The sequence below is a fragment of the Sinohyriopsis cumingii genome, chromosome 11 (assembly GCF_028554795.1).
Source record: "Sinohyriopsis cumingii isolate HCF-2022 chromosome 11, ASM2855479v2, whole genome shotgun sequence".
Classification (NCBI taxonomy): domain Eukaryota; kingdom Metazoa; phylum Mollusca; class Bivalvia; order Unionida; family Unionidae; genus Sinohyriopsis; species Sinohyriopsis cumingii.
Window position 1 is genome coordinate 106,707,704 of NC_142971.1, and position 23,041 is coordinate 106,730,744.

Sequence of the window (23,041 nt, forward strand, 5' to 3'; positions counted from 1 at the left end):
TGGGGACTCTCTTCAGACAGCCTTGTCTCTCCGAAGAGAGCTTCCTGTGACGTCACATTCCTTATATAGATGTGCTAGCGTCTATGCGCAGGGAATCAATGCGACAGACTTTTCAAACATGACGGAAACTAAGAAGACGATGAATATGGCTATGTCATCGCTTTTTGCACCTGCCGTAGAGAAGAAGAAAAGACGATGGCATAGCAGCGGCTACCAAAGTAAACACGGCCCCACTTCCAGAAGAGACCGATTTTAATTAAGACATAGTGGATTTTCTCTTTTTCGCGAGCATTTGTTCCGGTACCAGCACCTTTGCCACCTTCTCCTTCCTTATCACACGTGGAGGATTTTCAACAGAGACAGGATGAAGAATCTGAGAAATTTGTACAGCAGAAGAAAGAAGCAGAAGAAGCTTTTCTCCTTCAACAGCAACAGCAACAACAAGAGGTAAGAAGAAGGAATTCACAGGAAGAAGAAGCAGCAGAGAAAAAACAAGGTCTAGGAAAGGAGGACAGTGAAAGTCAAACAGTGATGGTGTTCTTAGACATTTTGGCAGAGTTAAGGAGTATGAAACAAATGTATGAGACATTTTTATTACCACCCGAGAGAAACAGACCTTCCCGAGCCAAACAGCCCAACCCTGTTACTACGCCTGAGACACCAGTCCTAGTGATTTCTACCAAAGCATTAAAAGAAGCAAGTACAAAAGTAGGCCTTGTCTGTGGCAAAGGCTTAGGGCAGTTCATTGTTTCCCCGTCCTTAATTTGTTTTATTTAAGAAGAAACAAAACACACAACGGTCCTTTTCAGGGCCACCCACTTGTCTCGAAAAGAGATAGTATTCACATTTCCAAATTCAATTAAATCTCAAAATGCCTTTTGTTGCCCCATGATGAACGTATGTGTGTGCATGTTAGCGTAGGTCCTTATTCTAAAACAGCAAAGCCAAGAGACACTTACATTAACTTTCTGGTCTATTCTGGGACAAATTTTACAATCCAATTAACAACACAGCACTTAAAACGTTCATAGACTTCCTCCGTGTCTTTGTTTACTCTTTCTCTCTCTCTCTCTCTTTCTCTCTCTCTCTCTCTCTCTCTCTGTTGTTTGAATGTATTCACTTTCACAGGTTTTCCTCTTCTTCCTCACTTTCTCCTCGTTTTCTTTTCTTCTCTTTTGTTTCTTTCTGGACGTGTATGGGTTTTTCCTTTTGGGAGGGTACCTCTTCTTCTTCCTTTTCGGAACCCCTCTCTCCCTCTTGCTCCTGTTCTTTCTTCAGACAGTCTCCATACCAATGTCCCTCTATTTACAATTATTACAGATATCTTGACCTTTGTCTCTTTTGACACCTGTTTTGCTTTTTTCATGGTCTGGACATTATGTAGCCCAATGCCCAATCTTCTGCCAGATATAGCAAGTATCTTGCCTGTTATCTTGAAAAGAGGGGGAGTAGTCTGTCGGCTTCTGTGAAGAAAACTTTCGTATGACACCTCGCAAAACTCGATCAGAAGTTCGATCTGTGTTGGTTCTTCCATCATTCTGGTAGGCGTGAGAGTGAAATGAAAAATGTAACTGAAGACACTGACCCTTTATATAGAAAAGACAATGGTCTGACATAGATATACGGACACATAGTGTTTAAAATAAAGTCAGTTGTCTTTTTGCAGTCAAGATGAAACGATTGCATCCTTTGGTAGAGAAAGGAGAAGAAAGTAGGAGGCAGAAACGTGACCTGTCGCCTCGCACAGTAGCTAATGTCTTGGCTCATATTCATTACAGCGATTTTGAAGATGCCTTGGCGTGAGCCGGAATCCAGACCCAGAGAGTCTACACCAAATAAATGTTGACCACAACCACTACTACACTCTGAACGTACTACACATTCGAGAGTATGAAAAGCGCTCCTCTAGAAAATTTAGAACCACAGCCTATACGTACACGATGAAGTTTAAAGATTTCAAGTTCGACGTACCGCTGAAGAAAGCAGAGGGGTTCATCACCGAGGTGTGGGCTTTTTTGTTAACCATAATTAAATGACAATGTCAAGCCAAAGAAGACGATCACTTGAGACTTTTCATTCATCACGACCGCTTGAAGTCACCCGTTTGGATTGAGTTTAGCAGTACGGTAGAATTTACACCTTCCAAAGTCTTCGACAAGATTCAACACGTGCAAAAATTCAACGACAAGTTTCACATCACCTCCGGAAAAGCGACACTGTTCATGACCCACGTTTCACTTCCGCAGAAAAGTGATACTGTTGGATGACTTTCGTAGCATCGAACGTAGCATCGTTCAAATTAACAAACTCAAGACTAGATATGTTTAGCCAGTGCCATCGTGGTAGGACAAACGTATGCCAACAAGAACAATACGGTAGAAAAAAAAAGCCTGGAAAACTATTCAACAACCGGAACAATGAAGAGAAGCAGAACTCCTGTTACAGAAAGCGGGGATATCCTAAGACACACCCTGTAGCATTCCTGAAGAAGTGCGCGGACCTCTGTTCTTTCGAGGCAAACATTTTAAAGAGGGAAAATACATTCACGTCTTTAATCGCGATGAACATTTTGATGTCATTACCAGTAACAGCGGATTCTTTGGATACAGTTGTTACTGTGATGAATGTGACTATGGCTATAACAATCGAGAGCAGCACAAGCATAGTGGATCGAAATGTGAGGGATGTTTGGCCTATACATTATGTCTTGACGAAGGACAACCAAGAGAGCATTGCCCTGCTTGTCAGCCCACTTTTGTCAACCCTGGAATTGTCACAAATACCTTAGAGCTTTCAGTGTTCCTCGCTTCTACAGTCAAATTTGTTCTTCGGTTTTCATCGACAACAGTCTTACGAGAGAATTTCTCCCAAATTACTCTCGACGTCTTCTACACTTGTTTTCTCTTGCAGAAAACCTTAGACTGATTAATATTAATTTAGTATGGAAAACACGCCCCTTATTTAGCGTAACCAATCAGAATCAAACATATCTGCCACCTTTTTTCCAGAGGCGCCAAAGTCGTGGTCAACTTGACCTTGTACTTTGAGTAACAGTGTTTCTGCGATCTTTCAATTTTGACATTTACACTAAGCAATCGAATTTAGTTTTTGTCTCCACCAGTCTTCTGTTGGCTAAATAAAAGAATGCTTAACTAAGAATGAAATTCTCCCCTCGAAAAGTTATTACCGATCATGGCAGTATGGCGATTTGATACGCGCCTGTCCCCATAAATCTAATTAATTGTCTCTGGTCTCAGCTAATGTGTTCTTCATAGATCGCCAGAAATTTGCCTTTTTATATAGGTCCCTCCTTGAAGAGTAAAATTGGAGATTTTGCTCTCCAATTTTTTGTAGATCTAATCTGATTCAGTTACAAATCCTCGGGTGAACCCTTCACCGCAGACGTCCCTAGTCTACTTAAGCAGTCAGCCCCTACATTCTCGTTTCCCTTAATATACCGTACCTGGACTTGGTACTGCTGTAGAGATAATGACCATCTCATTAATCGTCCATTTGTCAACTTAGCTTGAGCAAAATAGGCCAGTGGCCGGTGGCCAGTTTCCAGAAAAAAATTTCGTCCATACAAGTAACGTTGGAATTTAGATATCCCAAAGATAACTGCCAAGAATTATTTCTCAGAGACTGAATAATGCGTTCTGCAGTTGACAATTTCCTACTACTGTAAGCAAATGGGAATAAGCTTCTTTCATGCTCTAGTAATAGCACAGCCCCATAACCTCTATCAAAAGCGTCAGTACGTAGAACAAATCTCGTGTCACATCAGGTAATTTCACTCCTGCGTCTGACGTCAGTCTGTCCATTAACGTCTGAAATGCTCGTTCACATGCGCCTGTCCGTATAACTTTCGTCGGAGCTTTTTCCCCGAGTTATGTCAGTCAATGCGCTCGCAATAGCGCTGAAGTTAGCAACATATCAACGATAATACCCTTCCAGTCCCAAGAAAGATCGAACGTCCGTCTTAGTGGTCGGTTGTACAACGTCCTTAAGTTGGTCGACCTTTGAACTATGTGGGGTTAATGTGTCTTCGCTGAGGGTATGACCTAGGTAGGTTAGTTTTCTGAGCCCTATGTGGCACTTAGATCGTCGTGCGGTCAGTCCCGTTTGTCGAAGACACTCTAAAACGTTTTTCAGCAGAATGATATTATCGTCCCAAGTGGCTGTCGCTAAGAATAAATCGTCCATGAAGTTTAAAACTCCGGTCCCGCTTAATGATTCAAGTAATTTTCGTGTGAAGACACTCGGCACATTCTGGACCTCGAATGGCATGACTTACCATTGGTAGGTCCCATCTGGAGTTGCCAATGCAAGCTTTGCTCTGTTTTCACTTCGAACTGGTATTTGCCAGTATCCCTTGGACAGATCAATTTTCGATTAATTCTTCGCATTGATCACCCCGGCAAATATGGACTCAGGGTCAGGTAAAAGTTCTACTTGGAATTCCGTGATCCTGTTCAACTTCCTGTAATCGACGCAAAATCGGTGTGTACCGTCTTTCTTCTGTACCAACACAACAGGAGAGATATACGCCGACTCAGTTGGTTCTATAACTCCCAAGTACATCATAACTTGAATTTCATTTCGGACAGTGTCTAATTTCGCATAGGGTAGCGGGTATGGTTTCAACTTCACTGGTTTCTCATCCAGCGATTTCAGGGTGAACTCCTCCAAATCCGTCTTGCCAGGTCGTTCTGTCAAGACGCTTGAGTAGTCTCTGAATAACGACTCCGCTTCCCTACACCCTAATATGTTATCATGAGACCGTCCCGACAAACACGCTGCTTCAATTCGTCCCTTTACATACGGAGATTCAAGATCTATGCTAACGTCCGGAAGCAAATCCTTCGTTCGGTTAGAAAACTGGACCTCAACCGTCTCGCCTGTATAATCCCCAGGCTTGACATACCTACCCTCCACCAAGGCCGAATATCTGCAGCCTGTATCATACAGTACGGTTGCCCTCTCATCGTTAACCGTAGCTACCGCTGTATTAGTCAACTCCACTGTTTTCCGTTTCTTAACAGTATTCGGAGTTACCGAATTAATCGTTGTCGGAGGATACTTCCTACAATCCTCAACAACATGACCTGGCCTGTTGCATCCTTGACACACCTGCTCGCCTTTACTAAACGTGGTATAGTTCTCTGCCCCCTGAGTCTTCCCCGACCGACGGAAATGTTCTCGGCTGAGATTTCCGGTCCCTGGCACCCGAGGTGGTTGGACGCGAGTGCGCGCTCTCATAGCGCTCGGCCATCAAGCTTATATCATCCAAGGTTGAGAACTCACGCTACGCTAAGAACACTGTTAAGTCTTTACTGTACTTACTTAAGACGTGCTCTTTCAAACTTTCCTCACGTATGATCTCATACGTTAGCGCGGTACCAGATATTTTCATCCATTTAAAAACAATTACGCTTACCCGACTATGGAATTACGTGTGCGTTTTTGTAGCTCTTTCGACGATTCTCTAAAGAGTTTCCGAAAGGTTTCTGCCGACAGATCATAGTTCTGTAGTAGCGCTTTCTTCAGAGAATCGTAGTCGTCTATCTCATTCGGTTTTCTATTATGGTAGACGTCTTTCGCGGCTCCATGTAAGAATGCTGAAACAGTGATTGCCCACTGGTCTTTGGGTAGCTGATCAACCTGATCAACCTGTGTCAACCTTTCGAACTGCGTCAACAAGTTGTCAACGATTTCGTCCTTGTCATTGAACATGGGTCTATTGGTTGTCTGTCTTCAGATCGACTACTTGTTGGTCCTGAACGTTCGTTTAGGTCTTCACCCCTCCTGAACTCTGCTTCGATTCTCAGTCTCTCCATAGCTAACATATATTCGCCTAATCTAGATTTCTCTTTGGTCTGCAATATGGCTAGTTCGAGCTCTCGTTCATGCTCAGCTGCTTGTCTGTCTTTCTCTCGGTCCTTTTCCTCGGCCTGCAATCTGGCTCTCGCTCAGCTGCTTTGGCAGCGGCTAATTGTGCTTTTTGTTCTCTGACACTATGCTCACCAAGTTCAGCTAATTGGATTCCTTTAGACCCTAATTCTTCCTTATATATTGACTTACATTCTCTAACTAATTGTCTGTATGTCGCCATCCTGGTCTACTTGTAATGTGACACAAGAAATAAGTCCTTTACATACACTCAGGTTTTACTGCCCTATCTGAATATAGCTCCTTACGTATTTGTCCTATCCCCGGTGTGGCCAGACTCAATTAAACCAGACCATCCATGTACCAGTCAATTAATAAATAAACGGACAGTACACAGCTGGAATGTCTCCCCAAATTAGTGCAACGCTTACTCACTAACAAGGCGTAATTTATTACTCCGGGTTTGCCTAAATATCTCTTCTCCCAAGAGAATACCAATGTAAATTTTCCCTTTATTCCACACATTTAGAAATCGACTTGACAGCAAAGGTATGTGCCTCAATTCTTACAATATTTTCATCAGAATATGACAAGAAATGACAAGAAATCCGCATGCATAATATAAACAAATAAGCAGACAATTATTAGATTCACTCTGATACCTATGTCTTATAGTAATAAATAAATTACCACTATTTAGATACTGATTCTGTTCTTTATTTGCTCACTCTTTAACTCGAATGAAAATATTTTGATTCCCCGGACGAGGACCCCAGTTGTAAGCGTAAACATGGGTCCACTTTTGTAGAAGCTTTACACAACGTCCCCTCTTCTTGAAAGAGGTTTGTGGGTTGGCGGATTGTACCTTGTTTCAAGGTCTCCGCTTAATTTGGTTCTCGTTATCTAGAGGTTCACCACTCTCGATGTTATTGCCCGGTAGAGATCTGAGCAGAGATATAGAACAGACCAACACGAGCCCCCGTACACGTAAACAACAAAATAATCAATTACATAAAACAATTGTGAGAATTCATTACATCAGGAATATACTCTGCTTCTAGAAATAGCACTTTCACCGAATTACAAAGAACAAAAATATATTTATATAAAGTAGCTCATCTGTTTTCCTGATAGATTTAGTTCATCATAGGATCGAGTGAACAATCGAAGTTAATGCCTTGTACAATTGCATAAACTGCTTCTCCGTTCACTCCACTTCCACTGTAACTGTTCCTTCGACCTCCCTCTGTTTTGCCTCTTTCGGTCCTCAACTCTATGCGTAGCACGTAGATTCACAGATACGTCACTGGATACGTCTCAGAATTAATACGTCGCAGGATACGTCTCTAAATACATCTCAGCGATAATACGTCTCAGAGATAATACTTCGCAGGAATAATACGACGCAGGAGCTATGTTCTCCCTTTTAAAAATATAAATAGAGACAACCTAAATTTTATGTTGTTTATGATACAGGGGATTTCATTATAGCTCTCGTTATCAGATTTTACTATCGGTGCTAAACAGATGCTAAGGTTATCAGTCGGCTCCACATTTCATATAATGACCCTAGTTAGTTTCATGGCTAATTAATCATGTATTAACACCACACATTAACACCACACGAGGCATACCGGTTCCGAGCCAGCCTCAATTTAGACAAGTGAATAAATGAAATACATTAAATGACTTACTATGTCATGTTCGGCGAATACACACTTAACCTTAAATCAGACGTGAAATACAAATTCGGTGTATTCACACGGATTCTCATAACTCATATTAACTAATGTAATGCACGAAATTCTTAGAACCTAATTCTTATTCAAACAAGACGACAAATTTAAACAATTCGTCAAACTTATCTAAAGATTAATGTACGACTTCCTATGCATAAACTCAACACAGATATACTTCATAAAGCAAATTGATATATGAATGTAGCAAATAGATTCATGCAAACATAAGTAAATAAACTCTACAAAGCTTTATATATGGCATTAACAAATTAATGGAATTGTCAGAAATACCTTTGAGCTTTCAGAGTTCCTCGCTTCTACCACCAAATTTGTTCCTCGGTTTTCCTCGACAACAGTCTTACGAGACAATTTCTCCAAATTACTCTCTGTGTCTTCTAGACCTGTATTCTCTTGCAGAAAAGCTTAGACTGATTAAAATTTTCGATGTGGCGATATTAAAACTAGGAAATTTAGTGTAGAAAACACGCCCCTTAGTTAGCGTAACCAATCAGAATCAAATATATCTGCCGCCTTTTTCCAGAGGCGCCAAAGTCGTGGTCAACTTGACCTTGTAGTTTGGGTAACAGTTTTTCTGCGATCTTTCAATTTTGACATTTACATTATGGAAATGAAGTTAGCTTTTTTCTCCACCAGTCTTCCGTTGGCTAAATAATGCTTAATTGAGAATGGAATTCTCTCCTCGAAAAGACATTACCGAGCAGTATGGCGATTTGATACGCGCCTGTCCCCATAAATCTAATTAATTGTTCTCTGGTCTCAGCTAATGTGTTCTTCATAGATCGCCAGAAATTTGTCCCTTCACAGTGATCTTCCGAGTCAAATTCAACACGATAAATGTAGGATGATGAGTCAAGAAGAAAAATTGGACGAGTATCTGGAGGACGGTAGGGGTCTCATCTCGGAAAAAAGCCATGTTGCACCAGTAAAATAAAGACTTGCATGATCATTTATCTCCTCTATTCATTGCGATAGAGATCCATCACATCGAAGTTCTCTAGTCTCAGAGTGCAGAGATGAAGCAAAGAAACAGTTACTAGTCAGACATTTTCAAGCAAAATGTCAGGATTGAATTGATGATTTATCACTTCCTGTGAAATAGAAAACAACAATAACAACCCAACAAAACAAAAAATTGATACCTGGGAACTGTATTACCTTTTGAACAACAGTTAGTACACTGCTTCTTGGAATCCTGTCGTGTGTGCTAAAGATGATCTGCCTCATCGCAACCCTCAAGATCATTAAGCTTATGTCATCAACTCCTAGTCCTTCTACAGTCATCTCCCAGGAACTCACTGGGTAGCAGTCTACTTTCCCCGTGATGGCTGTGTTGAATATTTTGATTCTTTTATGAGAAGAAATGTCCAAACAACACGATTCAATAATATGAAATGACAAGGCACATATTCCATGGTGTGTGGACAATATTGTGTGTATTTCTTCATCAACGCAGTCCTGGATATCCCTTAAAACATTTAGTAACTTATTTTGATCGTCACTCTTCTAGAAACGATGACAAAGTAGATCGATGGTTTTGTGACCAGTATGAGTATCTTTTGTCTTCCACTAGGAACCGTAGTGTACATAAATGGCCCAATGACTTCCATTTGTGGAAATCTAACTTCACTTCACAACATTGTCTACCTTGTCGAAAATAATTTGTTTACTTTATTGTTAATTGTTGGTTTTTGTTAGTTCAATAAAAAAATATTGTGTTTTGAATAATAAATGTGTCTGTCGTTTGTTTTCAGAACATTTCATCATAATAAATGCTATTTGACTTCCCTCTATCCCTCACCATACAGATCAGTTATCATAGCGTTCCGACCCAACAAAAATCGTAGGGATGTTTTGTATCGCTTCCGCGCTTGAGCCATATAAAGCGCGACAGTCTCCAGTCTGACCATCCATTGCTGACTCGTCAGCTTATGAAACTCCATTCAAAACTAGACAAGCTGAACGAGGCCTATGTGAATTTACATCCTGTCAGGCAAAGCCTGATACCGAAGCCGGATGAGATAGAGAATGTCACGATGTTGAAAGTGACCGAAAACCTGATAGAAGAGGTTTCAGCGAGGAAATCAACGTGAGTGTTTCTTTAGGTCTGCACGTTCCATGTGTTTTAGTGATGATATGGGTATTGACAGTTTTGGTGTAAGGGGGACGTATTCCTTCACGTTAGCGCTTTAACATATAAAGTATAGCGTACGTCGGTCTGGCTACCCATCGTGGACCTGTCAGCTGCGAAAAAATGAGTAACAGATTTTTCAACTTGTTGTAACTCCAAATGTGCCTGGAGTATGTTTGGCGCCTACTTCACAAAGTGGCTATGGTCGTGATCCAGGAGTAAGACAGAATAGAATAAGAGGAGGAGAAGATGAAAAAGAAGAAGAAAAGGAAGAATTAATCCTGCCTCATCTCATGCTAAGGTCTCTGTGTGAGGTCAAGCCTGAGATGAGGACACCTCCACGGCCAGTACCAGTACCACAACCAGTACCAGCACCACGGCCACTACCAGTACCGTAGCCTCTACCAGCACCACAGCCAGTACCAGTACAGTTGCGGCACAGAAGATAAGGAGGCCACAGCATCAACGAGTGTGGAATACAAGAAAACAGAGGCAAGTCTTCACTATCCCTGAAAGTGAAGACTGGGAGAGTAAAGCCAGTCACCCCCACCCCCACCCCCCAGTGCTACCAGCCACAACTTTAAATTTGGAGCACGACTGGAGCCGGCAACGTGTCTGTGGTGCCAGGCCTGGGAGATGTCACCATTAACCAAGTGCATTTGGAGCTAGAAAAAAACAGCCTTTCTCAGGGCTAACCAGAACTCTAGAAAATAGACTATTCAAGTTGCTAGCTTGTATTTATTACAGCTAAAATTCCTGATGATAATTATTTTTCAATAGCTAATGTTAGTGAAGTGGATGTTTTTGATATGCTAATTAAGGTTAATATTAATAAATCCTCTGGATTGGATGGTATTGGTCCACGAATTTTTAAAATTGCTGCACCAGTAATAACAAAGTCACTAACGCATATCATAATTTTAAGTATAATGAGTGGTAATTTTCCAGAAACACTGAAATGTGCAAAAGTTACAGCTATCTTTAAGAAAGGAGAAAAGGAGGCTCCAGGAAATTAGAGACCAGTATCAATTCTACCTGTATTGTCAAAACTATTTGAAAAACATGTAGCCATTCAGGTCTATAAATTTTTCGAAACATACTCTCTATTTCATAAAGCGCAATCAGGATCTAGAAAGTACCACTCGTGCCAAACAGAACTTACCAATTTAATTGATCTTTGGCTGAAGGAAATGGATAATGGACATACGACTGGGATTGTTTTCCTTGACTTCAAGAAAGCCTTTGATCTTGTTGATCATGAAATTCTGCTGCAAAAGTTGAACTGTTACAGGTTTGACAATCCTTCTTTAAACTGGTTTAGATCATACCTAAACCAAAGGTCTCAACAAGTAAGCATTGGCAATATTAGCTCTCAAACTCGCACTATTCATTCAGGAGTCCCTCAAGGCTCAGTTTTTGGGCCCTCTCCTCTTCCTTATCTATATCAATGATCTACCATTAAATAATGAATCCACAAACACAGATTTGTTTGCAGATGATGCAACCTTGTATACATCTAGTTCTGATACTGAAGTTATCCAGATGAGATTAAACTCAGACCTTATTAGAGTCCAAAACTGGGCACAACAAAATAGGATGGTAATTAATGAAGGTAAAACAAAATGTATGATTTTGGGGACATCACAAAAGCTACACAAGTCAGGGAACCCAAAACTATCTCTGGCAATAAATAATCATCCATTAGAAAATGTCAAACATGAAAGGCTTATAGGTGTGTCTGTAGATAATAATTTATTATGGAATGACCATATTGATAAGCTTTATAAAACACTGTCATCCAAAATTGTCCTTCTCAGCAGAATCAAGAAATATTTACCTATGGAAACTCGCAGTCTATGCTACAAGTCATATATTCTTCCAACAATGGATTATTGTTCTAATGTATGGGAAACTGTACTAAATCTGAGCTTGACAGGATTTATAAACTTCAGAAACGAGCAGCACGTGTAATTTTAGATGCATCTGTTGATCATCCCTCAAAAGCATTATTTACAGAACTCAAATGGTTCACACTATATGACAGGATAGATTTTCACAAGGCAGTACTTTTATATTAATGTCTACATGGAACTGCACCAGAGTATCTTCAGGACTTATTCAAGCCTTTTTCAACACAATACCAGTTGAGATCAATATCACATGGAAACCTTATAATACCAAAACCAAGAAGAGAGCAATTTAAAAAGAGTTTTCAATACTCTGGTACAGTTCTGTGGAATAAGCTTCCACTACATGTAAAATCTGCTGAAAATATTAGAGTATTTAAGAAGAGATATCATGAGCATGTATGTGTTTCTAATAGATAATGGAATTTAGTATATTAATACTAAACATGTTAAAATAAACACTAATTATTGCTATCTTCATATAATGTGCATTGTTATACTCTCCTTAAGAGGACCTCAATAGAGAATAGTCCTTGACTAATGAGTCACCCTCTATCAATAAAGCATTATTATTATTATTATTATTATTATTATTATTATTATTTTGTGAATGTGGAGCAGTGTAAAGAGGTGTGCTGGAAAACCTGCATTAAGTGGTATTGTGGTATGCATATAGCAGTGTTCAAAAGAGAATGTAGAGTCTGATCATGATGCAAGTCTGTTACTGTAACATAACTAGATAGATGTGTGCAAGAAATGTCAGGAGTGTAGGGAGCAGAGCAATGTGACAATTTACTAGAGTTATTTGTGGAAATTAAATAGTCTTGCATTTAATATCTGAGGCCTGATCAGTTTTATAGTTGTGATCATTTTCTAATTTATATGGCATTATTTATCCAAATCTGATTAGCTGGAAATACGAAGTTTAAATCTATAATTTTATTTAACTGGAACATAAACTTGGAAATACATCGATTTCAGACAAGAATAGTTCTGTGTTATATCTTTATGGTTCATCAAAAGACTGTTCGCATATCACCACGCCACAGGCCACTGGCACAATAGCATATTCGAGACCAAAGGGACATGAACACATTCAATAGTGGAACTTATTTAGAATGCCACTGGAATTCAGAACGAACTTTATACATTTTGACTTGCGATAAATCTTGTATGACTATTTGGGATTAAATTCGCATTACTGTCAGTTTTGTTTTTTTAATTTTCGATTTGTATTCTAGTGAATAAAGTATTTCTTAAATTTTACAAAATTTGTTGTATTTGGTTCTTTTTCGGAATATTATCTGTGTATGTATGCACATATTCTTTGTAAAAGTATGGCTCATTTTTAAAACTAAAAGCAACCTTTGATGCACTCATTAATACACATGTCTCGTTTTTTATTCCAAATATACTTAAAAGTAGATATACACCCCTTACAAACACGCACACACACAGACACACACACACACACACACACACGCATATTGCTTATACTTATGAACCACATGACCTGGGACCGGGTTATGGACACATACTTAAATAATCACTGAAATTGCAACTACACGCTTTACAAGGTTAAAATGTACCCTAATACTGATTTTTTTATCCAAATATTTTTCTATCCACAAAAAATTTAAAGAGTTATTGAGTTTCAAATTCTTGACATTATGGACACTAAGTTGTATTTCTGGACACCGTGTCCATTATGCTGAATTTATAATAGTTGTGAACCATGTGTCCATAAATCAGATGACAGATCAGTAAGTTATAATGCATGTTCATTCACGCCATTGGAGTAGCGTGATCTTTCGAGACGAAAATTCTTCATGACAACGTTAGTTTCGCGACAAAATATTCTTCTGGGTCATACCAAAGACTTACGAAAATGGCGCTCAGCATTAAGAAGTTAGTGTTAGAACTGGTCGGCCTGATGTCAGGATAATGTGACTGGGTGGGACATCATGCAACATGTCTGCGGCATGATGCCCCAGTGCTAGATATCGCTATAAACTGTCACACTGCAGACATCGAGGCGATATGACTGAAAAATTTGTTAAATCTACGTTAAAAATCCAAATCACACACATACACACACATCCTTTATTTTCTACTTTTTCTTCTTTTCTCTCATTATCTCCTTAAATTTTACCTTTGTATTATGTTCAAAATTAATTTTGTATAAATGTCAACCATCTTAAGCTTTTTTATGTAAAAAAAAATGTTCTATGTATGTGAAAGGGATACTTATTTATTACATTTTAGCCTATCCAAAAAGTTTGCAAATCAGATATGATGTAACGATTTGTTTTTACCATTATGTGTTTCTTGTTCTCGGTCATTGTATGGTGTTGTAAACAGAGTATTTAATTATTGCCCAGTCTCTATTTGTATTGAGTTCTTTTTCCCTGGTACTTTTTAGAAATTTGAAAAACGTTTCAAATTTACGCTGTATTGCAGCATTTTCATCCTTTGTCCAGAGAACTCCTTTTTTGTCATCCAGCATTCTTTGTCCTGCAATGTATTGAACACCAATAAGTATAGTAGTGTTCATGTCATCAACTGCAAATGAAAGTCTCATTTAAAATATCTGAAAATGAATTGCAGTAAAAATACATGTGCACGCTGAAGATCTTCATGTTTATCCATATCACAGTCCTCACCATTTGGAGCGAATATTAACTTTTTTCTATTCTTTCTGTACACTCCAGATACAATCAGTACTGTGTAACTTCAAACTTTAGAAATTAATATACCGTTGATACAACTATTTTATTCATTTAATGCTTTCGTCATATATAACTTTCAGCAGTGTATGTCTCAACACTATGGTCACAAACTATGCTTTTATAATTCACACAGACTTGATTATTTCCTGAAGAATTTCATAGATCTTCATGATATTATATTTTAATATTCCTGCTCTACACCATACATCAAACCAGTACAGTGAAACTGCAGACTACAGAAATCCACAAACCGTTCATATAACTATTTGGTTCATTTAGTGCTTTCTCGAGACATATCTAAACAATGTATCAACACGATGAACACAGTGTCCACCAACCAAGCTTTCAGAATTCACACAGGCAAATTTGTAAGAAAGAGTATGTCTTATTAATTAAAAAATTCGTCTTTACTTTTAATGAAAACAATATTGAGTTATTCAAATGATTAGAAATTGTGAACCCTGTTTACAACTACTGATTTTTATTCATGTAAAATAATTCCTACAAATTAAGCCATCTGCTTAGTTCTTGTGACGAAACGAGTCCTATCAAATATTAGAAAATGATCTTTCCGATTCAAGAAACGCACAACCGTTTCTTTATGTATTCACAAAAAGATAATAATATCTTCTGTAAATATATTTAAAATAAGACAAAAAGAATCCATCTGAAACGTTGTAGCAGCCATGACCGTTTTAATTTCAATCGTATCCTAAATGTAGTCTACATATAAACAATTGCGGATACTAATCGATGAACCATTAAAGCAGCAAAGATTTTTATCAGTTTCTTGTCCTAATACATGCGTATTAAATGTTATGAAAGATGCATGAAATGTGGAGAACTTTGTTTCATTTACAACCTATGTTCTATGATTATTTTACTAATTTAATGCCTCCCAAGATAAATATATTTCAACAATGCATATATCCACACAGTGGACATTGTCCACAAATCATGCCTTCAGAATTCATACATAGACAAACTTGTAAGAAAAAGTATGTCCAATGTGTCTATTACATTTTCACGATCTATCATTTACACTTTTAGAACTAATGTATTGAGTCATCGAAATGATCAGAAATCGTGCACTTATTCACGACCTACTCTACTGGTAGTTGGTTATTCAAAACAATAACTCCTATATATTAAGCCATCTGCTCAGTTCTTGTAACAAACAGAGATCTATCAGTAATTAGTAGATTGTCTTTTAGATGAGTGAAATCCACAATCTAGTGAATTGATGCATTTGCAAAAAGTTAATAACTTCAAGGAATATATTTAGGAGCAGACAAAAGAATCCATTTGAATTGCTTTGGCAGCCATAACAGTTTTAATTTCAAACTGAAAATCATGTAAGATGTAATCGGAATATACACAAATGCTGAAAATCGAGGAACCATTGAAGTAGTTAAGATTCATTTTGTCCTAAAGCAAATGAAGTAAATATCATGAAAGTTGCATGAAATGAGGTGCGCTAATTTGATTTACAACGTATGTAAAGATTTTAGACAACGTGTTCAAAGAGATTATTTGTATGCCATGCTAGGAATTACCAAATTTGGGATGCGAAATTGAAGACAAATATAGGAATGTATCCTGAGGATATTCAGCGGAGAACGTTGTTACGGGATTTTACAGTGAATATTATTCATGATGTATCTATTGTGCTTTCTAAATACATGGTGACTCCACAATGAGTGAAGTATTATTGTGGACACCGTGTCGACAAACCATGCTTATGAAATTCATACAAACTTGTAAGAAAGATTATTTTGATTGAAGATTACATTTTGTATATTATATCTGCATGCTTTAAATCAAATCATTGATGTCTAACTTCAAACCTCAGAGATCGAAATATCATTCATCCATTTATTTCCTTCATGTACGGTTTTTCCCAGTATATAACTTCACCAACGCAAGAATCAACACTGTGGAGAAAGCGTCCACATCCATACATTTAGATTTCACACAAACCTGGTATAAAGATTATAAAGATTACTCTCAGGGATGGTTAAAGAATCGTCTTTATATTACAATTTAATATTCGCGTTTTATGCTTTAAATCTAACCAATAATAGGTAACTTCAAATTTTAGAAACCAATGTTCTGTTGCATGATTATTTTGTTCATATTATGCTTTAACTTCAACAATGCATGCATCTACACCGATGACACAGTGTCCAAAACCATGCATTTAGAATTCACACAATCCAAGTACAAAGCTCATTCTCAGGGATGGTTAATGAATCTTCTTTATATGACATTTTAACATTCACGCTCTATGCTTTAAATCAAACAAATAATGTGCAACTGCAGACTTGAGAAAAATATGGACGGTAACATGATCATTTTGTTCATTTAATGTTATCCCAAGATAGATATATTTCAGCAATACACGTATCAACACTGTGAACACACTATCCATAACCAATGCCTTCAAAATTCACAAACAGACAAATTTGTAAGAAAGAGTATGTCCAATAAATTTAAATTTAACGTTTTTGTATTCCACATTTATTGTCCTTGTTCTATGCTGTTAATAAGTATCGATTCATTTAAATGACCAGAAATCACGTACGTTTCCATGACTACTGTCAGATTGTTATTCAAAGAAATGACTCCTATCAATTAAGTCATCTACTCAGTTTTTGTAACAAAAGAAGTTCTATAAAATATTATATATTGTCATTCAGAATAATGAAATGCACAATCATGTGTCTTGAAGCATTTGCAAACATTTAATACATAATTCAACAAATATTTTTAGTTGAAGGCAAAAGATTATATTTATAAATTCTTCTGGCAGCCACCGTTTTTATACGTGTGTGTGATTTCGAATTTTAACCTAGTTTTAACAATTTTTCAGTCATATCGCAACAATGTCTGCAGTGTGGCTGTTTAAAGTGATGTCTAGCACTGGGGCATCATGCCGCAGACATGTAGCATGATGTCCCACCCAGTCACATTATGCTGAGCGCCAAGCGAGGCAGCTGTTAGTACCATTTTTGTAAGTCTTTGGTATGACTCGGCCGGGGATCGAACCCAGGACCTCCCGCATCCGAGGCGGACGCTCTAACCACTGGGCCACCGGAGCGGTGCCATAGTTTTTAATTTAAAATCATGTAAGAATAAATAAAGATGTAGTCTGCATAATAACAAATGCTGATTTTAATCGAGGGACCATTGAAGTAGTAAAGATCGACCACACTTTCTTGTCGGAAGACAATTAATTTAAATATCATAAAGATGCGACACTCGAGACTATTGTGTGTCAGCAAAGAAACGTTCTCTGAAAGAGCATTTCTATTCGAGTTTGTTATTCTGTGCATAAAATTTCCATTAGAGTTTGTTATACTGTACACATCATTTCCACTAGAGATTTTTTACTGTACAAAGTATTTAGATTAGAGTTTGTCATATTGTACATAGTATTTCTATTAAAGTTTGTTAGCATGTAAGCTTAAGGACAGATGGGCCAAAATGTAATATTGCAGGGTCACAAAAAGAGTGATTGAAAAATGTGTTTTAGCAAAAACGTGTAATTATGTCCGTTCTTGTTTTCTAACAATAATTTGTCGTATGTTTTCTTATAAATGTTTACTGTGGGACATGGCAAATGCAAATCAGAGAGATCATGTGTGTGACAATACAATAGATGATAGCGATTTATTCATTTCTCTTATGCTATGTATTTATTTACGTATTGCATTTAAAAAAATATGACTTTGTTAATTTAAATATTACTCCCTACTGCTGCTTTTGAATAACCGGAAGTAAAAAAATTAAAAATCAAGTATAGGTTATATTATATCGTCACTTAATATATAACGGGCAAGTGAACTATAATAATTCTTCGTTATCTAAAATAGTAATAGATGCAATGTTAAAATTTGGTATTTTATAGATCTTTTCAGGAAACGCATTGTGCAGGTTATCCTTAAATTTTAATTTAGTATAATTCCAATAATTACATGTTGACTGAGTGTCCTGCAATTCGGTTTTACTTAAACGGTCACGTGATACTGATCTGAACGTTTGATACATCGGTAAATTATAGCCACCTCCTTCGGTCCCCGATCAGTTTTCAGTGAACTTTAGGTGAACCATCGTCTATATCAACAACGTATACCAAAAAAAAGACAACAGCAAGAACTACATTCCACTCCACACCCACACTCCTCCAATCGTTTGACCAGATGTCGAAATTTGCAACCCCAGCTGCTAATGTAGAACCTCAAACAATGTAAAACTGCAGCCATTCACGCCTTTTAAATGTCATCTATGTATACACAAAACATGACTTCATCGGCTATTCTCCATTCGTAAATTATTGCATGTTAGCTTGGATATGTTTCACGAGCTGCTATTAAAAGCATAGTCTTAAGTCGCGTGACCATGGGATAGAACTAAATATAGCCCGGACTGACCCCGTGATACCCAAACCTTCATCCTTTCGATCACAAGTCTGACATGCTAAATGCTGAACCGCTTCCTCCTCTTCGGGAAAATGAGTATTCATAAATCTTAGTCTGAGTGACAAAACCGTTTTTTTTTTTTAAATTATGAAAAACGATACATTTATATTTTTTATTTTTAGGACCGGCAAACTACGTGATAACCACTTTCCAAACCTGTTTTCTTTTCCATACACAGCTTCACAACATGTGTATACATGCTTTCACCAGTTTGCACGTGCCAGTTACCGTGTGGCCAATATCAATATCAGGCACAGGAAAACAGACCGTATCATAACTGGCAGAGCCAGGTCAGGCCCAAGTAAACAACTGCATATTCAGGTCAGATCCAAGAAAACAAACTAGAGTAATTTGCATAGTCGGGTCAGGTCCAACAAAACACATTATAGCGTAACTGGCATAGTCAGGTCAGGCCAAAGAAAACAACTTGCAGCGTAACTGCCCTAGTCACGTCAGGTCCAAGAAACGAACTGTAGCGTAACTAACATAGTCAGGGCAGACGAAAGAAAACAAGCCGTAGCGTAACTTTTGTAGTCAGGTCAGGCCCAAGAAACAGAATGTAAAGTAACTTGCATAGTCATATCGTGTCCAAGAAAACAAACCGCAGCGTAACTTGCAGATACATATGATGCTACATTAGTAACATACAAACAAATAGCTATGTCTTTAAATAAGAGCAGTAACAAGAATGTGTTGTCTCCTTGTTCACCAACATTGTGCTTTATTTCATGTATATCTGCAGCGATTATCTATAATCAGTAACTAATCATATAAACTTTTCAGATCATGAGTTAAATTTGTGATGTTCGGCAAACGCTGTTTTGTATAGAAACACGAAGATAAGATAATGATAGGAAAAGATGGATGTTATGCAACTCAACAAAATGTGAGGGTAAGCTGACAATCGGAAAAAATATTTATGAAATTAATCGAAACAACTGGGCTAGCTGATAATCGGAAAAGATGGTGGTTATGTAATTTATAGAACTAACTGATAATCGAAACAGATGGCGGTTATGCAATTGATACAAACGAGTGATAGTTGATACTCAGAAAAGATTGCGGTTAGATAATTAATAGAAAAACGAGAGTCGGAAAAGATGGCTGCTATGTAATTGATAAAAAACGAGGGCTAGCTGATAATTGGAAAAGACTAATGTTATGTAATTCTTGGAAACACGAGGGCTAACTGATAATCGGAAAAGGTGTGATTACGTAATTCATAGAAAGATGAGCCTAACTGATAATCGGAAAAGATGTTGGCCAAGTCATTTATAGAAACACGATGTCTAGCTGATGGCCAGAAAAGACGACTCTCAGGCAATTAATATAAAAATGTGGCTAACTGATAATCTGAAAAGATGGTTCGTGCAATTGGGCTAATATCAAAATCATTGTCAGCGAAATCAATTTTGTCAAGTGGGTTGGTGTATGTCATTTCCGGTAAATCACAATTAAAACCATTCAAAATCCATTTTCATTTTATTCAGGTGTCCTCCCATTAATCCTTAATTGTATCACTATACATTCCACTAGCATCAAGATCGTCTCTTTATTCTCTTTTGTCCGTTTGCAGTTTAATCATAAATGGGGCATTTCGCAAATGGGATTACAACATTAGCAAATTTAAACCTTTCAAACAAAAGCTTAATTGAAGAAATTTGTGACTGTGAAATGATTCAACATTTAAAGAGGTAAGCGAGAATGTTTAATTGATTATGAACTTGACCCAATGTAAATTAGGCAAGCATTCTTGTTACAGCATGAATTAGCTTAGCTTTAAACTGATTCATCTTAAGGATGATGACATTATTAAAAGGGTTTAGAAAATATGGGCAAATATAAAACTTGAAGACCTGCAATATGCATTTTAGTTTCCTACGATATTGACATTCGCAACAAAATAAGAAAGGAAACCCAACACCAGGATGTACCGTTCTGCAAAATGCATATCTGTATTGGTGCAAATAGACACCGCAACAAAACAGCTATGTCATGGCAATTATCCAGGTCTTTATTGGAAATGCGATATGGGTCCTATTTTAGAAATAAACAATTTCTGGCGAAACCGACGATAAGAAACTAATTCATCATTCTCCAACTGTACGCATTTCAATAAGGTGATCTGAGTCGGGTTGTTGATAAACCACACAAAAGATAAACGAAGTTTCTTTTTTAATTGTCAAACCTTGGGAAAATATGTTCGTATTAACATCAGACGGTTGCAGGTAATTAGACAGGAATGTTAAAGTTGTAAGGATTCCGTGTCATGTTTGATGTGATTATAGACAGTACAAGCCCATAAAGGCAAATAAGCGAAATGAATACTCGTCCCTTTATCAAGAGTACAAACATATATTCTAAGCCAAATTTGTAAATCTCCATTTTTGTACAATTTTAAACATACTAATAACGTTTACAATATTTAACCACATCTCCCCTCTGTAGTTGTACCATCATACTATATTGCCATTGTAACTTTTTTGTATTAGTGTAAGTCTGGATACTATCATATCAGTTTAACTTTCGGTACTATAATCACAGTTTATATCTATGTACTATAATGACAGTTTACCTCTGTACTATAATGTCAGTGTAACTCTGGGTAATATAATGTCATTTCAAATCTTCTGTCCTCTAATCTCTATGTACTATAATGTTAGTTTAACTTTATGTACTATAATGACAGTTTAAGTCCATGTTCTACAATGTCATTTTAACTATGTCTATAATGACAGCTTAACTCTTTGTACTTTAATGCCAATTTAACTCTGAGTAATATAATGACAGTTTAAGTCCACATACAATAATGTCATTTTAACTCTGTATCTATAATGACAGCTTAACTCTTTGTACTATAATGCCAATTTAACTCTGGGTAATATATTGACAGTTTAAAACCACGTACTATCGTGCCAGTTGAAATTTGTGTAGTATAATATCAGTTTAATTCTATCAGTTTACCTCTGTGTACTTTAGTTATCCGATAAGTTTGATTGAATCGGTTCACAGCGATATCCAATTGGAATTGAGATAGAGGGTGTGATTACAACGTAGATCCTAATTATAATTTCATAACTCTCAAGCAAATCGTCAGTTGTACTCTTGGGAAGATTGTATATATGTATATCTATGTATATGTATATATGTATATGTATGTATGTATGACACAAATGCTGTCCTTACATACAAATCTATAGCATACAAACATAATAGCAAATACTCATATAGCGTACACAGTATATAGGGGACCCTTAGCAAAGGTCACTTGAAAACAGAAAGGGAAGAGACTTGACTAAGACACTGAAGCCTAGATCGGATGAACAACCCTTTAGAATACAATTGGGGAAAATACCCCATCCAAATTTTTATTTAAATAAATTTTTGATCAAAATTATATTGGACAAGAATACATACACACGCACCTTAGGTGGATACAAGACAACATAAAAAAAAAATTTTAATTTGGGTGAATTGGGGGGATCTGTCTGGTGCCACCCCACCCCCCAACAAAAAACTTGGAAACAAATTATCAGGAAAAACAAAGCTTCGAAAAGGTCAGTGAGTTATTTCCTCGATTTGTGTGGAATATTACGGAATCGTAATTGTAATTATTTGTAGTAAGTATACTTAATTACTAGCATCGTTTAGTATGTATAATTACCTTTGTAGTGTTTCATTTACATGCGTATTTGAACCGCTCTGGTGACCTAGTGGTTAGAGTGTCCGCCTCGGATGCGGGAGGTCTTGGATTCGATCCCCGGCCGAGTCATACCAAAGACTTACAAAAATGGTGCTAACAGCTGCCTCGCTTGGCGCTCAGCATTAAGAGATTAGTGTTAGGACTGATCGGCGTGGTGTCAGTATAATATGAGACATCATTATAAACTGTCACACTGTAGACATCGTAGCCATATGACTGAAATGTTTTTAAAGCTACGCTAAAAAATCACAATCACACACACACACACACACACACACACACACACATGCGTATTTGAGAAATAGGCTTGAGCTTACGTACAGAATTATGCAGATTTTTAGCTTGTGGTCAGAATTAATTTTGTAATTCGCTATTAGATTACTTCATAGTAAACTAGTGCCTTTATTAATGCGTTATGTTAGAATTTACACATGCTAGAATTGT

At 37.3% G+C, this 23,041-nt stretch overlaps 1 protein-coding gene and 1 non-coding gene across 2 annotated transcripts in view; both read right to left on the reverse strand.

Annotated features, from left to right (window-relative positions):
• Positions 1-23,041, reverse strand: part of LOC149789234 (SCO-spondin-like) — a 215,128-nt gene that overhangs the window by 53,550 nt on the left and 138,537 nt on the right. The window lies entirely within an intron of this gene.
• Trnap-cgg (transfer RNA proline (anticodon CGG)) lies at positions 17,441-17,513 on the reverse strand. The gene has a single exon. It is a non-coding gene; the product is annotated as a tRNA-Pro (tRNA).